Source organism: Zeus faber (assembly GCF_960531495.2).
Source record: "Zeus faber genome assembly, chromosome: 6".
NCBI classification, from domain to species: domain Eukaryota; kingdom Metazoa; phylum Chordata; class Actinopteri; order Zeiformes; family Zeidae; genus Zeus; species Zeus faber.
The window spans coordinates 26,968,866-26,989,476 of NC_137201.1; the positions used below are offsets into that span (position 1 = coordinate 26,968,866).

At 46.8% G+C, this 20,611-nt stretch overlaps 1 protein-coding gene across 3 annotated transcripts in view; it reads left to right on the forward strand.

Annotated features, from left to right (window-relative positions):
• The window catches only part of LOC307231372 (transcription factor SOX-6-like), a 103,440-nt gene that overhangs the window by 11,654 nt on the left and 71,175 nt on the right, over positions 1–20,611 (forward strand). For 2 of the 3 annotated variants that reach the window (XM_080002047.1, XM_080002049.1), the window contains exon 2: positions 4,552–4,618. The exons of the other annotated variant lie outside the window; for it this stretch is intronic. The gene's annotated coding sequence lies outside the window, so the exon portion shown is untranslated. The remainder of the gene's footprint in view (positions 1–4,551; positions 4,619–20,611) is intronic. 3 annotated transcript variants of the gene reach the window in all.

Here is a 20,611-nt window from a genome sequence, read left to right on the forward strand (position 1 = left end):
GTGCCTGTGTTCTGCTGGTGGACAGTTTTGGCAGACACGGTCGCACGGGGGGGAAAAGCAGCTTCCAGTTGAGGGTGACAATCCCGCTAAATACCAGACCATCCAGTATCCTCATTTCAAAGCCGGCTGTTTGTTGCTAAGGGTCTTTATTCCAGAGGCTTTCGAAGGTATTTCTGCTTGAGGGCGAGCAGTCAGGCTGGCTGCTTCTCACGTTATTCGTCTTTTCATGAGAAGACGCTCTGGTTTTTGTTTTTTTTTCGGGGTTTTTTTCCCCCGGCTCCTGCCCCTCACAAGGACCTCCCTTCTTCCCCTGTCACGCAGCGGTGTGTTTGTGCATACCTCAGCGACCCGACAAAAGAAGGGAGAGATCCTATTCAAATCCGCCTTTGACATTCACCTCTTGTTTTTACAACCTTTGCATGGCGCAGTGTTTGCACAGTGGAACAGGCTTTGTCTTGAAGACGCGGGACAATGGCGCGCCGCATAATGTAATCTCCTACTTAGGCGAGCGAGCTGAGGGGTGAGGTGGAGACTTATGTGCCGGCGCTTGCCCCAGCAATCCCCCTCCCCACCCTTCACTTAAGCAATATTTCATGTTAACGCCGACTTGGGAGAGAATACATGTTGTCACCTAATCCTCTGTAATGTTCGACCAGGTCTTTTGTGAGCGGAGCACAAAAGCTTTTCACCCATGCAAACATCCCCTTCCCCAGGTCCACCCATTAAGATGTGTTGTGTGTCGCGGTTTGCCCACCCACACTCATATCTGACAAGGTGCGGTCTCCGCGCCGAACCGTGTCAAACCAGAGGGATTTCAGGTACGAAAACCCAGGAGACTGCGACTTCCGAAGAGCGAATCACAACAAAGAGCGGCCCGGTGAAGACAATGAAACGTTATCTGAAAAGCCTCAGCGTTGACTGGCCGTCAAAACACAATTTCTGTCCGGGAAATAGATAAAGAATTATTACAATAAAGGGTAGTAACAATGCCAGCAACCGGGCCCTTGAGAGTCGATGTGAGCTATAAACTCATCATTTATGGGTCAACCGAACCCCATTCTGGTTTAATTGCCCATATGATTAGTTGGAACCATACCCAGTTCCCCGCGGTGCGGACATGGCAGCACAGCTCAGCGCCTCATGTTGAGAGTGCCGCTGTCTCATAGAGTTCCATTGTTCTTCCCCTTCGATGTGTCTGTGGCATTGACAGCTGTGAGGAGGCAGCATTTGGAGACCCTGCATATTTTGGTGCGTGAATGCATGCATTCACTGTGCAGGTGCAGGCGGTGCACCGACTATATTGTGTCCACCCCGTGGTGTGCCAGATCTGTGATCTGTCTCTCTCTTTTCCGTCCCGAAAGCTAAAATTTCTCTGCTTCATTTGTGCAAGACAAGCCACTAACCTTTTGTTTTATAGCTCGAGGATTCCTTTCCAGACAGGTGCATTTGAATGTCAGGTCAAGTGCAAAAAAAAAAAAAAAAACCCCTTTCCAGCTGTTGGACAGGGGGCCAAAAAGATATCTGTTATTTCCTCCAGCTGTCAGTAGAAGCCTGGGACGGCTTGATACCGATACACTGCTCCTGTGGCAGCAGCGCCCAGAGCAGGATAGAGCCTGGACGCACTAACCCTAAGAGCTTGAGTAAATGGGCAAGAAAGAAAGGTCAAGAAAAATAGCAAAACACTTATTGTGCGTGTGTGTGTGTGTGTGTGTGTGTGTGTGTGTGTGTGTTTCTATTATACAACTTAACCTTTGCTTGTGTGACACGCAGAAGAAACAGCAAAATATAGTAAAAAAAATAAATCCGCCCATTCATTCTCATTGATATGAAATGAAACAGAACCGCGGTGCACGTGCACTTGTATTTCAACTGTGATTGTGTCTCCGGGGTGAATGTGTGTGTGCGTGCGTGCGTGTGCGCGCGTGTGTGTTCAGTCTGGACAGCTGTGGCTGACAGTAGCTGGATGGCCTCCAGTCTTCAGTAACCCAGTGATGTGGTGCATCCACCTCCAGTTTAGGGCCGTGTGTGTGTGTGTGTGTGTGTGTGTGTGTGTGTGTGTGTGTGTGTGTGTTTGTGTGTGTGTGTGTGTGTTGCTTCTCTGTCGTGTGAAACGCCATCGTGCGTGTTCTCACTTTGGAGAAATGAATAATCCTCAATCTAAAATTTCATGTCATCAGAGCTGCATGAGTCTATTCGCAAATTCCCCGTTAGAACCCAGACATGTGCAACTGCATGTAGAGGTATGTATATTGTCAAGTTGTGATCAATAATAAATGGTAGTAGTCCATCCTGAAGTCAGGAGTGTATTTTGGAAGATAAGCGGCAGGAACATGGTCTGTAATGGCCTCTTGTTCATGACAAAGTCCACTCGCTGAACTAGAAAGCGAGGAGGAGTAATGAGAGAGAATCAGGGAGTGCTGGTTTGGACAGTAGCAGGGTGTAGTGAAGACAGACCAGGGTGGAGTTTAAACATCACGTCAGCCTCGTTGGCCGGGCGACCAGCTGTCTCTCTCTCTCTCTCTCTCTCTCTCTCTCTCTCTCTCTCCCTCTCTCCCTGATTACCCAGCATGCCCCAAGTATCAGCGTGGACATCTGCAGATGATTGGCGGGCGGCGGGGGTGGGGGGGGGCAGAGTGAAGAAAAGGAGGAGAGGAAAGCGAGAGAATAACTGGTTCTGCAGATAGCTGGAACATGTCGGGACGGGCCGGCGGGAGCTGGGAGTGTGAAGGGCACCGCGGGGATTCCAACCCAGGCCCAAAAGGTGCCGGTGAATCCTGTCAATGCTTGTCGGGTGATGCAGCTTTTTTTTTTAATTATTATAATTTTTTTTTTCTAAAAGAAGAACAATTTTAATTAAAAGCAAAGAGTCATTTAGAGGAGTGCGGTACAGAGGGATTCATTATTATTTTATTTTTTTATTTTTTTATTATTTTTATTATTATTATTATTTATTGCAACATCTTACCTAATGTCATTGCACTGTATATCACAATATCTGAGTAGGAATTAATAATCTTATATTAGAGTTTGCATTTTTAACAATTACTTACTCTAACTTATACTTTTTAGTGTTTTTAGGGAGGCCATGTAACATATGGTAGGGGACTACAGATGATAATTTGGCTTTAGCCTACAGAATTGTCTACCATATTATCATGAAAATATCTTCATTTTGTGAAAACACAATATCACTGAAACACCGCGGAAAGTATTATTGATTTATGTCCCTGCCCCAAAGTCCATTCTGACAGAAGTGTGTATGTGGACTTTTCTTAGAAGTGCTTTTTTCTGCCAAGTGTTTGTATTACTATTTAAAAAAAATGCTTTTTGTAAGAGCCTTTGAGTTGTTCATGCGAGAAATTCCCTTAATTGTGCCCTGAGAGAGAGAGAGAGAGAGAGAGAGAGAGATGTGTCGGGTTTCCAAAAGAGGATCATTTGGCTGATTAAATACATGAATAAAAGATCATATGCCTTGTGTGTGCTTTCTTCTTCATTGTTCTCAATTAGCCTCAAATTGTAGAATCAAAGGCATGTTTGTGTTGCGTTCTTTGTACAGTTTAAATGCAGTGTTAAGACACGGGGGTGATGAGCAACGCTACAAAGATGCAGCCGTGGTGTGTGTGTGTGTGTGTGTGTGTGTCTGCGTGTCTGTGATTGCGTGTGCGCATGTGTGTGTGTGTGTGTGTGTGTGTGTGTGTGTGTGTGTGTGTGTGTGTGTGTGTGTGTATGTCCTTCCAGCATGGCTTGCATGTTGTACATTACTGAATTTCCCCCGAGGGAATCAATAAAGTGCAATCTAATACAAGGCAATATTTGTCTGTGTGAACACAATCTCTCACTCCCCCTAAACTGTTTTTTTCCTCCTTAATTATTTAGCCTCCGCTTTCAATTAAGAAAAGCCTCAGATTCAATTTGAGGCCTATTTAGGGAACTTCATCATATAGCTTGTTACCCTCAAGTTCCTCAAACGGCAACATGGTTACTATAGTGCGGATTTGAAGTTCTCAGTAGTGGATGGTAAATGGACGTGTGTGTATGTGTGTGGGTGTGTGTGTGTGTGTGTGTGTGTGTGTGTGTGTGTGTGTTAGTGTACATTATTTGCCATTGGTTTTGTCTTGTGTGTGTATGTATGTGTGTTCCTGCGTGCGTGCATGTGTGAGTGTGAGTGTGCGTGCGTGCGTGCGTGCGCGCGTGCCTTATTTTGTGTGATGAAGGTGCAGAACGACAACTACAAGACGTGTGCGTCCTGTCGGCGCTGTTGACTCGCTCACTCTTAAAGTGTTTGTTTTTTTTTTCTTTCTGGGTCAAATCTGAATGTAATGATTTTGGAATTTTCACCTACCTTATGCAGATGGTTAGGGCACTATCATTTAAAAAAAAGTTCATTCAAGATGAAGGAATGACCAGTGTTTTATTCCGATATCGAAACCGCAATACTTTTTATATCCATCGGTAATAATAAATATTGCACCTTGAAGCAGTGCAGAACCAGAACAGAATAAGTTGCATTTCTGTCCTGATCGATCTTGTATCTGTTGCTGTCTTCCTCAGGTGACGTTCATGAATTCTACACTGATCCACAAGTAAGAAGAGGGTGTCGTTGAAGTCTATCGTTCCCGTGAGTGTGACTCTTGGCTACAAACCATTTCTCTCACCTTCGCTGCAGATCTTCTGGCTCGGGGATGTTAGAGGCCGGGGGTTGAACCCCAGCCGTGACACGAACCCTGGCGGTTTTGGATGAAAGCGGCGGCCAAATGTTAGATGAAGAGACTTGGCGCGGGGCGCCTCGAGCGAGGCGCTTTTTGAGACACGCGCCTCAAAAGTCTTCTGGGGTCACGGAGAAACCTTTCGGCCGCCGCAATGTTCGCGGAGGCGGCGGGGGCACACAACGTCCAGTGTCGGCGAGTTGTCAGGTTCCAGGTTAACAAAACTGCAGTTGACTCCGAGCTTGTCCGAGGCCTCTCCCCCTCGCCCTGGCGCGCACAGAGGCCGCCTTTGATTTGATTCTCTCGCAGCCATGCGGACCTCCACTCTGGTTAGCATTCTGCCCTGCGCCCCTTCAATGGCAGCTTTCACTTGGCTGAAGAAAGGGGGCTCTTTCTAAAGACGGGAGCAGGCAACGCTCCAGGAACCTTTCACTGCTGGGACCTACAGTACGCCGTTTAATGGACTTTCTCTCCGCGCGCAATAAAGATCATATCTGGAGTCAAAGAGCGCTGTCGGTAACACTAGCCCAAATTAAGCGAGGCCGGCGCGGCCGGCCGCCAGCGGACGCGGCAGAAGCGGCGGATAAATCAAACGTACAGATGGGCGAAGTGGGGAGAAAAGAGTGATCTGACCATCTGGCTAATCCTCTCGTTTAAGAATACTTATTAGGAGCCCCCTTCAGGGACCTTGTCGTGTCATTGCCAGGTCAACAAGTGGACGACTGGCTTCGCCGTGGCGCTCTGCCCTCGCCGTGGACAGAGCTTCAGTGTTTTGCGGGTGGTGCTAATCCCCGTCCTGCTGTTTGTTCATGGGGTTTAGTTTCAAAGGCTCGGTCTGCGCCGTCGGCTCCGCAAATCCTCCCTGTGTCACACCTAACTCCGGTCACATAGTTCTGTCCGTGGCCGTAGTGTAGAAATCTTGAAGTCCATAATGTAGAATTCGGAGAGTTTGCGGTTCAGGCCGCTGTTTACAGTGAAAACACTGAAGGAACCGTTGAAGTCATTTATGGTGGCGCTCCAAGGATTTTCCACTGCCCTGCGTTTCAAGCCAGGAATTGTGGAATGATTGGAAAAAATTGACCACTTAGACCAGCTTGTAACTTCTTCAATCCTCCACCCCCTTAACTTTATCAAGTTCAAGACTTAAAATCTCATTTTCTCTTTCAACGTGCAATTGCCTCTCTAATTGAATTATATGGCGGTAAGATGACAAAAGTGGCCTCTTCTAACGAAATTATGGCCTTAACAGGGTTCTGATTCTGTCGTGACAGCAGCAATTTATGGTGTATTCTCAGGGTGGCCAACTGTTTGTAAAAACTGTAAATCAGTCGGTAAAAATTTATCAAAATTTGATCAAGTAATTCCGTAAATAAAAAGGTGAGTTGCCCATGACATTTTTCCATAACTCTGTCACTTACAGAAAACACTTTCAGTGCCCCGATGCTCATGATGTCTGGTAAATAAAGAAAGATAAACAGAACGGGGCCTTTCAACTGAAAACCGAAGCTGTGAGTGAGTCACATCCAGATGAAGCCAAACAGCCATTAACGTGTAGGACGCAGGGCGGGGCACTATGTCCTTATAATATCGATACCGTGGCATGAGACTCGATATCGTCAGTGCTTTTGGCTGTTTTAATACTGTGACATAGTTAAATGTTGTCTTTAGGCCAAATGACAGTAAAGTCAAAATATCGATATTGAGGTACTGGTCAGAAAATATTGTGATGTCATCATATACGTGATATTATCGTGAGGTGATCGTAAGATTTTGTCCATTTACGGGCCAGCCCTAGTTTGAGCTATTAGAGACCAGGAGAGATTCAAAAGCGGCTTAACTCCATCATAGCACACGCCTTGAAGGTGGCATGGCCGGTGAAAAATAATCAGCCGTGTTAGTGGATCTGAAATGATGGTTTGAAGTGGTGTTGTTATGGCTGGCAAGTCTCTCGCTTCCCGTCTTGTTTGAGCGGCGGATTCGTACGTTTTTGGTCGACTCAACCTCAACATCCGATGGCCCCGATCGCAGCAGTGCTCAGGTTTATTTTTGTCAAGCGGGGACCGTCCACCGATGAGCCGCATGCGAGCATAAATTGTCTTGGAAGTGCATTTCATTTTAACCGAACAAGCTTATAACAGTCCATCTCGTTTCACGGTGCATAGTGATTTTTTTTGGGGGGGGTGATGACATCCTCGTACGCCATCGAATTCCATTTTCAAAATGTGGACCGTCAGTAGGCCTATTCAGAAACAGATCTGATGAGCTGAGCTGGAAAGCACAGGATTTGTGGTAAATTAACAAGCTAACGAGGTAATGAACCCACTGAGGTTACCCGTTTGGCTTGCCCCAAAACCCAAACAAAGTCTCGTTATGCCCTTTGCCTTTTTACCCCATCTTTCTATGTGAACGGGGCTGTATTACAATATTAGAGCAATCAGTTCCAGTAATGGACAGTGTCTAACAGAATTTAGTGCTGTTTCCTGGGTTAGGAGTTTCTCAGTGCCGGATCATGACGTGCGCGCCGCCCCGTCACGTCTTTTTGTGACTTTCGGCTGGGACATGTGGTCAAGTGATCTGATTATAAATAACCGCACAGATTCAAAGCGAACCTAAATACCCTACAAGTGTGCGGTAAGGACCTCATTTTTACCCATTAAGGGGCGAAGGGGCGGTTAAAGGAGCTAAATCTAAGCGATATATTATGGCTGTGTTCAACCTAATGCTGTCGTCTCTGTATAAAAACAAAACGAAACAAAAAAAAAACCGCATCGAGCAGACGGACGCTCGCCGCTTATCGATTGCGTCGCCGGGTCCTCGCGCGCGCCGCCGCCTCCTGTGTTGTGTCGCGCTCGCGCTCGGTCAACATCTCGTCGGAGGCCCATCTGGTTCTGCTTTGAGGAGGCTTGCGGTGCTCCTTGGCCGGGCCGGGGGCAGCGGCTGTTCCCCCTCACTTGCACACAAATCCCCAGCGCGGGGCCCGCTGCCAGCGACAGCATGGACCTACCCTCGCACCACCCAGGCTCATACAACACTTTCTCTATTCTATTGCCCTTGAAATGGGGCCTGCTCTAAATATTACCCCCCTACACACGCCCCCACCCACCCCCACCCCGCATATCCCTCCGTTTATCCTTAAGTCGGCGGGGAGAAGAAAGGAGCCTTGGGGCTGAGTCACTTTTTCCCTCTTTTCTCCTCGTTGCTAAACCACAGGCAGCGGCAGCGGCTTCCTGGAGATGAGCGCTTTTGTCTGTTCTGTGACCGCTGCGGCTTTCGGCAGATCCTCCTCTGGTGAGGTAATGCACAGGCGAGATGAGGGGGCAGATTAGGAGCTGGACGGGGCGAGGGCGGAGTGCTCCAGCGCAGGATGTTCACTTTTCTCTCTAACTCTTTGCTCATGGAGGAGCTCCGCGGAGGTGGCTGCGGTGGCTGCGGTGATCCCGCTGGAGCGGCACCCCGATCCTTAATCCTGCTCCAGAGAGGCTTGCAGCTGAGAGCCGGCCAGGGAAACCTCTGTCCCCTGCTGGCTGAGGAAGCTTTTTGGGGACAGATGTGGCTTCAAAGCCTTGCTAAAGTTCTCTTTTTGCGTAATGTTCATCCAAGGTGTCCGACCGGGCGTCGAGAATCGTGGAATTTCACTGGTCTCGGTATTGCCTACCCTATTTCCGGTAACGTGACATCCGACTTTCTCATCTCCGTGGCAACAGCTGGTATCTGAAGTCCTCCTGGTGAGGAATGCCACCAGACAGGACACCATTCAGGGTAAATTGCTTCCTGTTTTAAACTGTCAGGGGTCGCCGGGGGCCAGAGTTCAGTGTCAAACTCAGCTGTTGTGCTCTTTGGTCCACGACCCCCAGCACCTGGTCCTCAAATCCAGAACATTTCTCCAAATTAACGCTCCTTTACCTTCCGGCTGGAGGGCTCTTCCCGAACAAAACATATAAACAGTACGTGAATGCCGAAGCCTTGAGTCCTCTTGGAGGTTATGCTTTAAATCAGACTTATTTAACTGGCGGTTACCGTGCGATAAACGTGTCCCACATACTGTATTAATGCAGACCGGCCCTTTGAATAAATGTGAAGGTTAGCAATGAACGGACGTTGCTTTGATTTCAGAAATACTGGTGGAACTTTAAGTACCCCCAACCTGACTGTAGAATCTGCTTGCATTTTAGAAGATTAAACCTGCGCGAATATTATCGAGAAATGTGTCGGTTCAATGTAAGCTTTTTTCTCTTTAAACGAATTGATAAAAGTTAATTAAAGAATGTGACGGTCCTTTTGCATTTTATTTTCCTTTGTTTTGGTGTAGCAACAGTCCCTCCGTTTGAAAAATGTTGTTGAATTTGTCAGGCCTCCCGAGCTGAAGCGCTGTTGAAACGCATTCCCCGAAAGAATGCATTTTAGTCCCACTCGAGGGGAAGTGCGAAGAATCTTTTCCCCAAGAAGTTCAAGGCAGCCGTGATGGTGTGAGCGCGGCGTTACTCTTCGCTGACCCTGATGCTGCTGGCTAGCAAACAACTCTCAACACTTGCCTGCTCATTATTACACTGTTCTCATTACGATGGGAAAGAAAAAGAAACAAAAAAAACCCTGCGCCTTACTTTAAAGCTGCCGTCAGCCAAAATTAATTGACCTTAATGGCTGCTCATTGCGTCCTTATAGCGGCCGGCCCCCTCAATCTCCAGCCATCTGATAGTCTAAGTACATTCTGGAATAATTGAGATCCATTCCTTGATTAGATTTGTGGCAGCTTCTAACAAAGCGTGCCCGAACCAAATCCAATGAGCCCCTTTTGAAGCCGGCGCGGAGGGTTCACATCCCTCTTGTTTAGCTTCACAGGGAACTGTGCTGCTGAAAATTATGGTCACACTCTAATGAAGCATTCACACAAGAGAGCTGTAGGAGAGGGGAAAAAAAACAAAAAAAAACCTTAAACATAAAGCTCACAAAGTGACGCAATGTAATATTCAAAGAGAGGAAAAAAAGCACTGGTGTTTCCGAATCTGAATCGCCATTAATGGCCTCATCCAATTATACAAAATAATGCAAGCAAGGACTGAAATGAAATAATTAAGCAGCACTTAATCACAAATGTTAAAACCAGACAAAGGCCTCTCCAGTGGTAATTTGTTGGTTTTAGCGTTTGAGTATTTACTTTTAATTAATTTTTCATTTTCGTCACCTTTTTACCAGATCAAGGTTCCTACAAATCAACCTGATTTTTTTCTTTTTTTTTTTTGAAACGGTGCGGCTTCTTGTCAAACAACAAAAAAAAAGAAGATTCGCCCAAAAATGTAAGGTCTTACTGAAGCTCTACTCTACTTTAATTCTACCCTAATTATATTTGTTGGTTATTATTAGTCCATATTGTTTCATCCTGCTTCTGCATCGCCATTATGTTTTGTTATTGTTTTTTAATTGCTTTCAGCCATCGGGTATTTGTCACATTAATCCAGCTAAGAACAAAAAAAAATCTTGTGCAACTTATTCTTTTCAAAGTTAAGTGTTTACAAGCCAGATAACCTACAGTTGTTTGAGCGAAAGCGAGTGAGCCAAATGTGATTGGTTGAGGCGACAGTGGGCGGGACGAAAGCAGAAAACTGCCTCTTTTTATTGGACCACATTTTGTTTTGACTATGTTTAATTTGGAGCCTTTGGTGCAATTTTTTGCGATGAAGTAGAGATTCTGCCGTCCCATCCTCTTAAAAGCGAACTCTACGGTCTCGATTGACACGCGGGCCACATTTCAGCCCCCGGGCCGCCAGTTGAGCAGCCCCGTCTCTCTTAGACCGCCTCAAAGTCACATACTGACCCCGCCGGGGGAGCGCCGGGGCGTTTCCGAAAGGCACCGTCGAGGAGCTCAGGCTTGGGGGGGGAGGCGACAGCCGGGCACGAACCCGGGATTGGAGCCGTGGGACCATGTGTGCTCTGGTGACACCTGCCCTTCCTCCCATGAGCACCGTTTGGTCCGTAACCCCTTCCCGACCTACAACTGTGTGTCGCACTCTCAATCCTCTAATCCACTCCTTTGTTCTCTGTCAGTGTCAATTAGCAGCCGTCTGAGGGGTGAGCCAGAGTGTGTGTGTGTGTGTGTGTGTGTGTGTGTGTGTGTGTGTGTGTGTGTGTGTGTGTCGTATGTACATTCTGCTATACGCTGGTCTCAGTAAATAACAGCCCAAAATGTTCCCTTTCTTTTCTGTCATCGGTTCGCCTCTCTCTCTTCTTAACGGCCTTACGCTTGATATACTTAGACCCCAACAATTTAAAGCTCACCTGTCTTAGCTGTGTGTGATCCAGCACTATTCTTAATGCGCCCTGGAAGTGGAGCGATCTGGTCCGGTTAGTGAGTCGCCGCGGGTCAAGAGAAAGAACGAGAAAGAGAAAAGAAGGAAGGTAAAGGAAAACGCTTTTTGTCTTTTTTTTTCTAAAACCTCGGCGGAGGGATCGATTCATTCTGATCGCTCGGGTCGGCTGCCGATGAGAAACGGGGGTTGAAAAAAAGAAGGGGCCGACGCATCCCGGTGTCACTATTTCCAAAGCTTTCGTTTCGGAAATGAAGTTGTAATTCCCACCGAAGTCGGTGTTTTCGCGCATTGGCGGTCTCATTGTAGCGCGTGTCCTTATTTTGGTCCTCTGAACACGTTTGATTTTTATCAATTGCTCTCGCACATGAAAGAGAGTGTGCGCCGCCTAATCTCAGCCTCTTATTTACCACACTGGCAGAGGCTGATACGCCGGTATGACGGACGCGATCAGATCGACTTAAGGAACAATGTGTCAGTGCGTCTCATAGCGGCGTGGGACACCTGATATCAGCACGGGCCAAATATCGAGAGCGTGTCCGGGCGGGGCAAGCGGCTCCAAGATTGTTTTTGTCGAAGCCTTTGGACGAGGGCCTGAGAGCCGCCTGGCCGACGTCCAGCCACTGGATCGCCTGGCTGATAATAGACGCCGTTGTTTTTAATAAGACGTACGTTTAGATAGGCAATCGCAACCTGCTGAGGGAAAAGGCAAAAAAAAAGAAAGTCCAATCGTCCTTTAAACCCCCGGGTTCCGTGTTCAATAACTTGACGTCCGCCGACATACGAGCGCTCGTGCGGAAAAACAGCATGTCGCATAAATACGCCCGTGTCTTGTATTTAGCTCGTACTGTGGCAGAGGGAGTGAAAGGACAAGCCGTGGACGTTTATAAATCAAGCATATCTATAATGAAGCCCGTACGCGTGATTAACAGGCTCCGAGCCGCGGCGCTCAGCGTGAGCGGGAGGAAGGGGAGGAGAGGGAGAGGGGGGCGGACGGAGGAAGGCTGGGAAAAATAAACGGACGCACAGTGGGGGGGGGGGTGTCGCGACGGAGGAAGAGAGAGATCCACGGAGTACGGGAAGAAGACAAATCGAGGAAATAAAAGAGAGAACCGGGGGGAATTAAAAAAAAAAAAAAAAAAAAAGGCAGAACGGGCCGAGAGGGAGAGAGAGCGTTCTCCGGTGGAATGCCGGAAAAAGCAAAAAAAAAAAAGATAGAAATAAAAAGCAAACAACAAGCGTGAAATTGTTCTTCAGTTCCCATACACGGTTCCCCTGATATAATGGCGGACGAAAGCCGCGGCGATCGGAGCAGCTGGACAAGGAAGCGCGCGGGTCACAGAGCGTGAACCGTAAACCATAGAAAACATTATTGTGCGCGGCGAGTTTTAAGCCTGTTGGGGGATTTCACCCGCAGTAGCTGGAGGACTGAGGGCAGGTTGATGGCCACTCAACACGGAGCGGGGCGTGCACATTGGGGGTGTGAACACAGCGTTAACCTTTCGGTATTAAATGGTATTTGGTATTAAATGTGTTTAATAGAGGCCTTGATGTTTGTTTACGGATCACACTGTGTTCTGCGTGCGTGCGTTGCTCTGGTTGCCGACGCCCGTCTGTTCCCTTTCAAAATCCGTGTCCGTGCAGGAAGTGCGAGTTACCAAGCAGCGGCCTTAGTGTTGCGGATTCGCTTTCCACGCCTGGATTTCCGCGGCAGGACGGAGCTGGGGACTCGAAACCGGTGTCCGCTCCGCCCCCGAACCAGCTGCGGCCCCAGTGTGTGTGTCGGACTAAAGCGTCTTATCAAATCACTTACGGCGGAGAAGTGTTTCTAATCATCGGCTCTTTTTTCCCATAACATACATACATACTTAAGTACGTGCCTGTGCACAGTGTACACATACTGTATTCACAGACACACACACACACACACACACACGCACGCATAAGACTACAACTTGTGGCATGTGTTGAAGCACGAGATTCGTCACAGAAAGGATTAGTATGGACTGTGACAGCTCAACATGCCAGGGGACGACTCCCTTACCCTCCAACACACACACACACACACACACACACTCACACACACACACACACACACACACACACACACACACACAAACAAACACACACACACACGCACACACACACCAACAAATGCTCCAGGAGAAGACAGGGAAAGTTTTCCACGGCCCCATGGCTGCAAACCTCTTACTCTGCTAGATCAGCACCTGCCCCCCATTCCATTTTCCCCAACCCCCCACCCCCTCCCCCAACCACCACCACCACCACCACAGCTCTTCCACCATCCGGTTCTACTGCAAGCATACCATGGTGTGTACAAATTCAGTTTCGTTAAATTACTAAAAATGGTTAAGCATTGAGACAGGTCTCCTTTGAAGAGTCCAAGGACAAAGGGGTGGAATTGTTTCTCAATGTCTTTATTGAGATTAACTCCAGGGGCTCAAATGGGCCCAGGAGTGGTCGTTTAAAAAAAAAAAAAAAAAAAGCGTTTTCAGGGACATTTTTTCTTGTGTATTTTCAACAAATTCGAGTCACTGGGGACAACCTTTGCAAATTGACTCCTTTATTCTGCTCCTCGGAGGCGAGTGAGTTTAATCTCTGTCCTTCAATCCCTATCATTTACTCCTACGACGCAGAATTAATGTTCTGTACCCAACTGCAACGCTGATATAGCAGAACGCACCGCTAACACTGGCAGGACTATGGGGTCGAACTCGCTGTAAAGTGAACCGTGCTAAAAGTTGCGTTCTTGCTACTTGAGGTGCTGCTTCTACATTCGCCGTAAAAGTCATAAACGTGCAGTCCTCCTGCACAGACATAGCCTGAAGAACAACGCAATAAAGAAAATCACACTTTTAGTTGATGAGCATATCTTCCAATCAGGACTGTACCAGACGATAGAAGAGGGAGCACCGGCTGGTTGTTGGAACCATCAGGGTGGGTTTTTTCGAAGTTCCTTTAATACATAATGACCCCTGTGTTGTTGTTTGAGCGCCAGAAAGTGGCATCCTTGTGAATAATGCAGCTATTTCATGGTAACAAACCTTCCAGGAATCTGCCGGAGTGGGGAACAAAGCTCATTGTAAGTCGACAGAGATGCAGCGGGGATTACAATGGGAAATGACTTGTCAACCCTAATCTGGGATTATCTGCTTTAAGCACCTCCTGGGTGCTCTGAAAGCCACCTGTTTGGACAGATGATCTCACATCGCTGCTCCCTCCGCTTGATTCCACATTCTTCTCTTTTCAATCAAAGTTTTATTTGTTGTGTCCATTATGGGAATACAATAGATTGTGCGACGTGAACGATTATTTCAGTCCTGCACTATCCTTTCTGAGTGTCATCGGGTCCCGTTGACCGTTTCTTTGTCACGCGTCAAACTACCGCAAAGTAATGCAATATTCATTCATGTCTCCAAGACAATATCGCAGAGAGTCATCCATGCACGCCAGATGCTTTTGACAATTAAAGTGCTTCTCATGTGAATTTAAGATATTGCCAATCGGCCGCTCTCCCACTGTCTGGAAGGCCACATAAACAGTTCAAGATGTGCAAGTCGACATCATCTGCTATGATTGTTCGAGGGCTCCGTGTCGTCTCAGTGTTGGCTGAATAATAATGTGGATCGGGGGGCGGACAAGATGAGCAGTTAGGGCTTAATGACTTGGAATTGCAGAAAATATGGATGCTTGTTGCTCGACTCGTGAGACCCAGTGACTTATTGATGCTCACTTTGTCTGCTTTTAGCCTCCGGGCTAATTTGGTCATGCTGAAATATGTGTGAGGGCAGCTGTTGTGTCTTTGTTGGCGTCTTGGAGATCTTGACTCTTCTGCCGTCCTACTATGTCATTCAAAACTATAAATTTAATCTATCTAACTTCTCCTTTTTGTTTTGTTTTTTAGCTGAAGCAAGTGGCAATAACATGATGCAGACCTACAGATCTGTGTGGTGTCGAATGCACGTCCACGGAATCTTATAAGTGCTTAATGCTTTTAACTTTAATTACCTTCTTGGTTCCCACTTTGAGAAATGAAATAATCCAGCTACTTGCTTCGTATAAAAGGTTTCCATTATAATCATTAACAAACAAACACACAAAAAAAAAAAAAAAAAAAAAAAAAAAAATATATATATATATATATATAAATATATATATATATATATTGTTAACCAGCATGTCACCCTGTGAAATCCACTTATTGTTACTCAACGTTAAAGATAAAACGGCTTCATCTATATTCTTAGGATAATAGGATTCCTCCTTGTTTATAGCTACTGTTGACTATGCGAGAGTTCACGCCGCAGTGGGGCTTAAACTTGTGTAACAAGCTTATTTGGCTGTCCAAGTGCCATTGTGATGACCCTGCAGAGGTCAAAGGTGACAGGTGTGATTATAAGTCAAGTTGCAAGATGTGACGGGACAGGTGGCGGCGGTTTGGTTTGGTTTGCTCCTGCATCGTTCCAAACAGATAAACAGAGCATTACCTCCCCAGGGGCCTGTGTCAAACAGCTCGCTGCGCACAGCCTAAGCCGATCTGCATGTGGAGCTTTAAAAGTGGTCAAAAGGGAAAGAGAGATGATGTTGGATGATGGACAGAAAGAAAGAGTGATGTATGATGGACAGATGCAGCGTAGATGTGATAGATGTGAAAATCCAAGTCACTTTAAGGGGACAGACTGAAAAACATGCTTTAAAAAGATGCTTTACTAAATCCTGTATGTCATGAATCCTCCCTGATCTCCCAGTATTTTGTTTCATTCAGTTCACTCATTTGTTTTCATGTTTTACTTTCATCGTTTTTTTTCCTCATGCCATCGTGGCAGTTCCACCGCCACACACCACCCAAGTGGCTTTTCCTGGGCTCTTCGACACAGAGATACAGGCGATGATGTTGAAGACAAACCATTTTATTGAAAAGAGTGGCAAGATGTAACAAGCCGGGAGCAGATGGAACATTGTCATGACAAAGGCTCCATCCCCTGTGTGTGTGGGGATGGGTGATTTAACCCATGCTCATTGATTGCGCTGATGAGCAACAGGTGCACAGCCTCCCAGCACAGCCCAATTAACTAGACCCAAGACAGGTGTGGCTGCTTAAATCACAATACCACCACCACAGCCATGTCACGAACCCCCATGTCATTTCCGATCCGCCCACTCCATTTTTTTCTTGCAGTCAGCCCCTTCCCGTCACCTGGTATCCCCCACCTGCAGCTCATTCCCTTATTACACAGTTTTAATACCGGTCTATTTTCCTTTGTTTCCTGTCTGATTGTCTTTTGCATTATGCTGAGCTTTCCCGCACTACCCCCGATTTCTGTCCCCGCCGTCCGAACCTCTGCCTGATTTCCTGATTTCTCCACCTGTTTCCCTGGATCCTGATTCTCTGTCTGTTCCCTGCCGGATAAGTTTGCCTTCTAAGACTGATCTCCTGGTTTTGACCCCTGCCTTTTTTCTGGAAAAACCTTGTGGACTTTGAATTTTTACCTGATCGGTTTGTTGTCGTGCATGTGGGTTCACAACTGTTCTGATTCAATAAGTGTAATAGTAAAATCTGGCTAGAAATGAACCCAGCTGACTCAAAGACTCTCAGACATGAGATAGCGGCACAGGCTAGTGCTCTATACCAACACAAACAACAACTCAACGCCATTGTAAGGGCTTGGCAGGAATCCTCTGCACACCATGAGGAACGTTTTAACGCTTTTATGCTCACCCAGCCCTCGGGACGGGCTTGGGATTGTGGCACCGCAGAGTGGCAGAAGCAGTCGGACCTCTGCTCTTCAGTGACAGCCTTCTCTGACAGTGTCTGTAGGGTAGGCCACGCTACACCTGGCCTTGAGGCTGCTCATGGACTTTTTAACCTGGTCCAGGGTAACCCTGGGAGCAGAGAGCAATTGAAATCGCTGGCCGACGCCTTTTGTAACGGGCCATCTGATGTTATCATCATCTGAACACTGTCATTGCCATGATCATCTTTGTCGACAAATGCCTGCTGGAGCGGAGGCGAGAGAGGACGCTTACCAATCATTCACAAGGTCTTCCACGGCCACCAGCATTGTCTCCACCTTCCTTGACGGTACCAACCTCAAGTCCTCGGACCAGGCTGTTGTCAGCCGGAGCAGGCTTCTTCCTTGTGGGGAAGAAGGACATGTCACTGAGACACTGCATCGACTACCGTGGTCTGAACATATAACGGTGAAGAACAGAAACCCCCTTCCACTCAAATCTTCTGCTTTTGAATTTCTGCAGGAGGCAACCATGTTTAGCAAGCTGGATCTCTGGAACGCTTATAATCTGGTCTGCACCAAGGATGGAGAGGAATGGAAGACGGCCTTCAACACCCCCAGGGGACATTATGAGTACCTGGTCATGCCCTTTGGTCTCATCAGCATCCCTGCAGTCTCCCATGCCATGGTGAATGATGTTCTCAGAGACTTTATTAACGTTTGGGTTTTTGTCTACTTGGATGATATCCTTATATTCTCTGGATCTCAGCAGGAGCATGTCCGCCATATCAAGCATATTCTCCAGAGGCTTTTGGAGGACAAGCTGAGCGTAAAGGCTGAGAAGTGTGAATTCCATGTGCCCAAGGTCTCCTTTTTGGGTTTTGTGGTTCCAAAGGGGAACATGCATATGGACCCAGCCAAGGTTCAGGCTGTCGTCGACTGACTGGTACTGGCCTCCAGGAAGTTGTACCAGTTCTTGGGCATCGCCAACTTCTGTGCCACTCACTGCATTGACCTTCCCCAGTTCTCCTTTGCTATGGTCACCTGCCACGGACCGGGTCTTCGGTGAGCTAAAGAAACGGTTCACCTCCTAACCCATTCTCAACCTTTGTGACCCCCTCTGTCAGTTTGTCATGGAGATGGATGCCTCAGATTTGGGCCGTACACTCCCAGAAAGCTGTCGACCATAAACTTCAACCCTGTACCATCTTCCGTCACAAGTTATCCCCTGCAGAAGGCAACTATGTCATTGGGAACGGGGACTGTTGGCAGTCAAGATGGCATTGGAGGAGTGAAGGCGCTGGTTGGAGGGAGCCGAGAAACCATTCATTGTCTAGACTGACCACAAAAACCTCAAATACAACCAGTCCCATGACATACAGAGTCCCAGACAGTCCAGGTGGGAGCTGTTTTTTAATTGATTTGACTTCTCTCTTTCATACCACCTGAGATCAAAGAACACTAAACCTGACACCCTTTCTCGCGTTCACCAAGCTGAGGGTCATCCTTCACAGCGAGAGGAGTTTCTGCCCCGATCCTGCATAGTCGGTGTGGTTAACTGGGAAGTGTAACAGAAAGTGAAGGACCCTTTCTAACCACTCATCTCCCAGCACTTGCTCTAATAACTGCTTTTTTGTGCCAGCTGATGTATGATCTCAGCTCCTGTAGTGGGGACACTCCTCCCAGTCAGCTTGGGGTCCTGGGGTGGCCAGGACTCTCTCCCTTCCCCGACGACATTTATTGTTGGAATCCATGGATCGGGACACTCGGGAGATTGTGGTTGCATGTCCTGTATGCTCGCAGAACAAAAACTCCTGTCAACCCCCAGCTGGTCTCCTTAAAAACCCGTCCATTTCCCTTTGATCCCTGCCAGATTGTCTTTTGCATTATGTTCAGCTTTTCTGCACTATTACCCGTTTCCTGTCCCCTCCGTCCCAACCTCTGTCTGATTCCCTGGACTCTGATTCTCTGCCTGTTTTCCTGGATCCTGATTCTCTGCCTGTTCTCTGGCGGCTACGTTTGCCTTCTCTGACTGATCTACTGGTTTTAACGCCTACCTGTTTTCTGGAATAAAACTTGTGGGCTTTGACTTCTTACCTGATTGTTTTGGTGTCATGCTTGTTCACAACTGTTCTGAGCGTTACAATATATACTGTATAAACAGTATATATAGATAAGACACACATGAAATATTAGATATGAATGCAAAATAACCTACTTTGCACCAATTGCGTTGATATGAATATGAATATAGCGCTTAAAGCTGGTTTAAGAAACACAAGTTTCTAAAATAGTTTTTATTGTGTGTATTTTTTTATTCTCCGACCAGTGTGCAGTGAGGACCCATGTGGGACAATATGGACTAGTTTTCGGGATTAATCCAGGCGGCTGGTTACTGGCTGACAAGCAGCTCCTTTGAGCCACTGAGTGTTGACTCAGGTCTTCAATGGTTTCTTCGGCGGTTTACCCTGTAACGCTGCCATGAAGTAGATATATGTATATGTGTACTGTATTTGTGTTAGCCAGAGGTGTGTTCCCATGCCAGGAAAAATAACAAGCATAAGGGAGGGTGTTGGTCAATAAGACCACTCCTGGATTTCTCGGGGCATTGCGGTTACGGTGCAGCCTCTCGGAGGCGCACAGAGACCCTGCATAGCGCCTTGTGTTTACGCCAGCCGCACAAACGGCACATTCATCGTCACATTCATGGCTTTAAAAGGGTTTTCCATTGGCTCTCGGACTAATGAAGACACCGAAACCTTGTGTTTGCTTCAGGTGTGCGTCTGATCTGTGACAATGCTCGAATTCAAGTTGAAACGCCTGAATTACACCCTGTTGCCTTTGCAGCCGCAGTTGAATCGTTCACTGGATCCTTACGCGGAGAAAATTACATTTGACCTTAGCGGAAATTTTCCCAAGGTTTTGGGTACTTTGGGTGGCACGCAGCAACATTTTATATCACTTCCCTGCAAATAATAAAAATAAAAATGCCGTCCTCTCTTATGTTTGCTTGAGTTCAGCTGCAACAAGTTATTTAGAAAAATCATTCAATCAAATTCAGTCCTTCAATAATACCCTAATTTTATTGGGTTGGACCACCATATTCATTATTTTAGTATTTTTTGTGCCTCATGACACTGCTGTGACAAAAAGGGGGCTGGATAATTAAATGATCACACAATCCTTGGCCCTGATTAAAGTCATAGCACCCAATTGAAATATGCAAATAATCTGTATGTTGTATGACCTTCCTTCTGCCAGCACAGGTTTGAAATGAGAAATAATATAGATATAATATATTTTCTGACTTTATTTGATATTTAAAAAATCGAACTTGGGAAAGTAATTGTAATATTACTGTTTCTTTTCAATGTTTATATTTGGAAGGGCCAATTTACATTCTACCATGTGAATACATAACTAATGCTCATATTACAACAATATGGCAGCTTTTTAAACCATATTCCTATTGTATTGGACAATCCTTTGATTCAACAGCGGGCTTTGCGACAAGCAGCGATTTGGCCCCGGCGCTTCCACCGTGCTCCGTTTTCTGATTTTTGAGGCTTATGAATCGTCGGTTGTAGTCCAAATGGGTTTGGACGCAGCAAATGCGCGGCGCTCCCCATCGCAATGTTCAGATGGAAGCATAATGAACTCCTGTTTACCTGCGGATCACGCACGGCTTTGGTTCAGACAGGTGATTAATGCACAGTGTTTTACTTTACCTTTAACTCTCACAACATCCGCCTTGCGCTGAACTCCCCTCATTGTTTCAATTCAAGTCATCAAAAGGTCAGAAGTAAAACCTGGAACTGCTTTACAGAAGCAAAATAGTGGCGCATTTGCA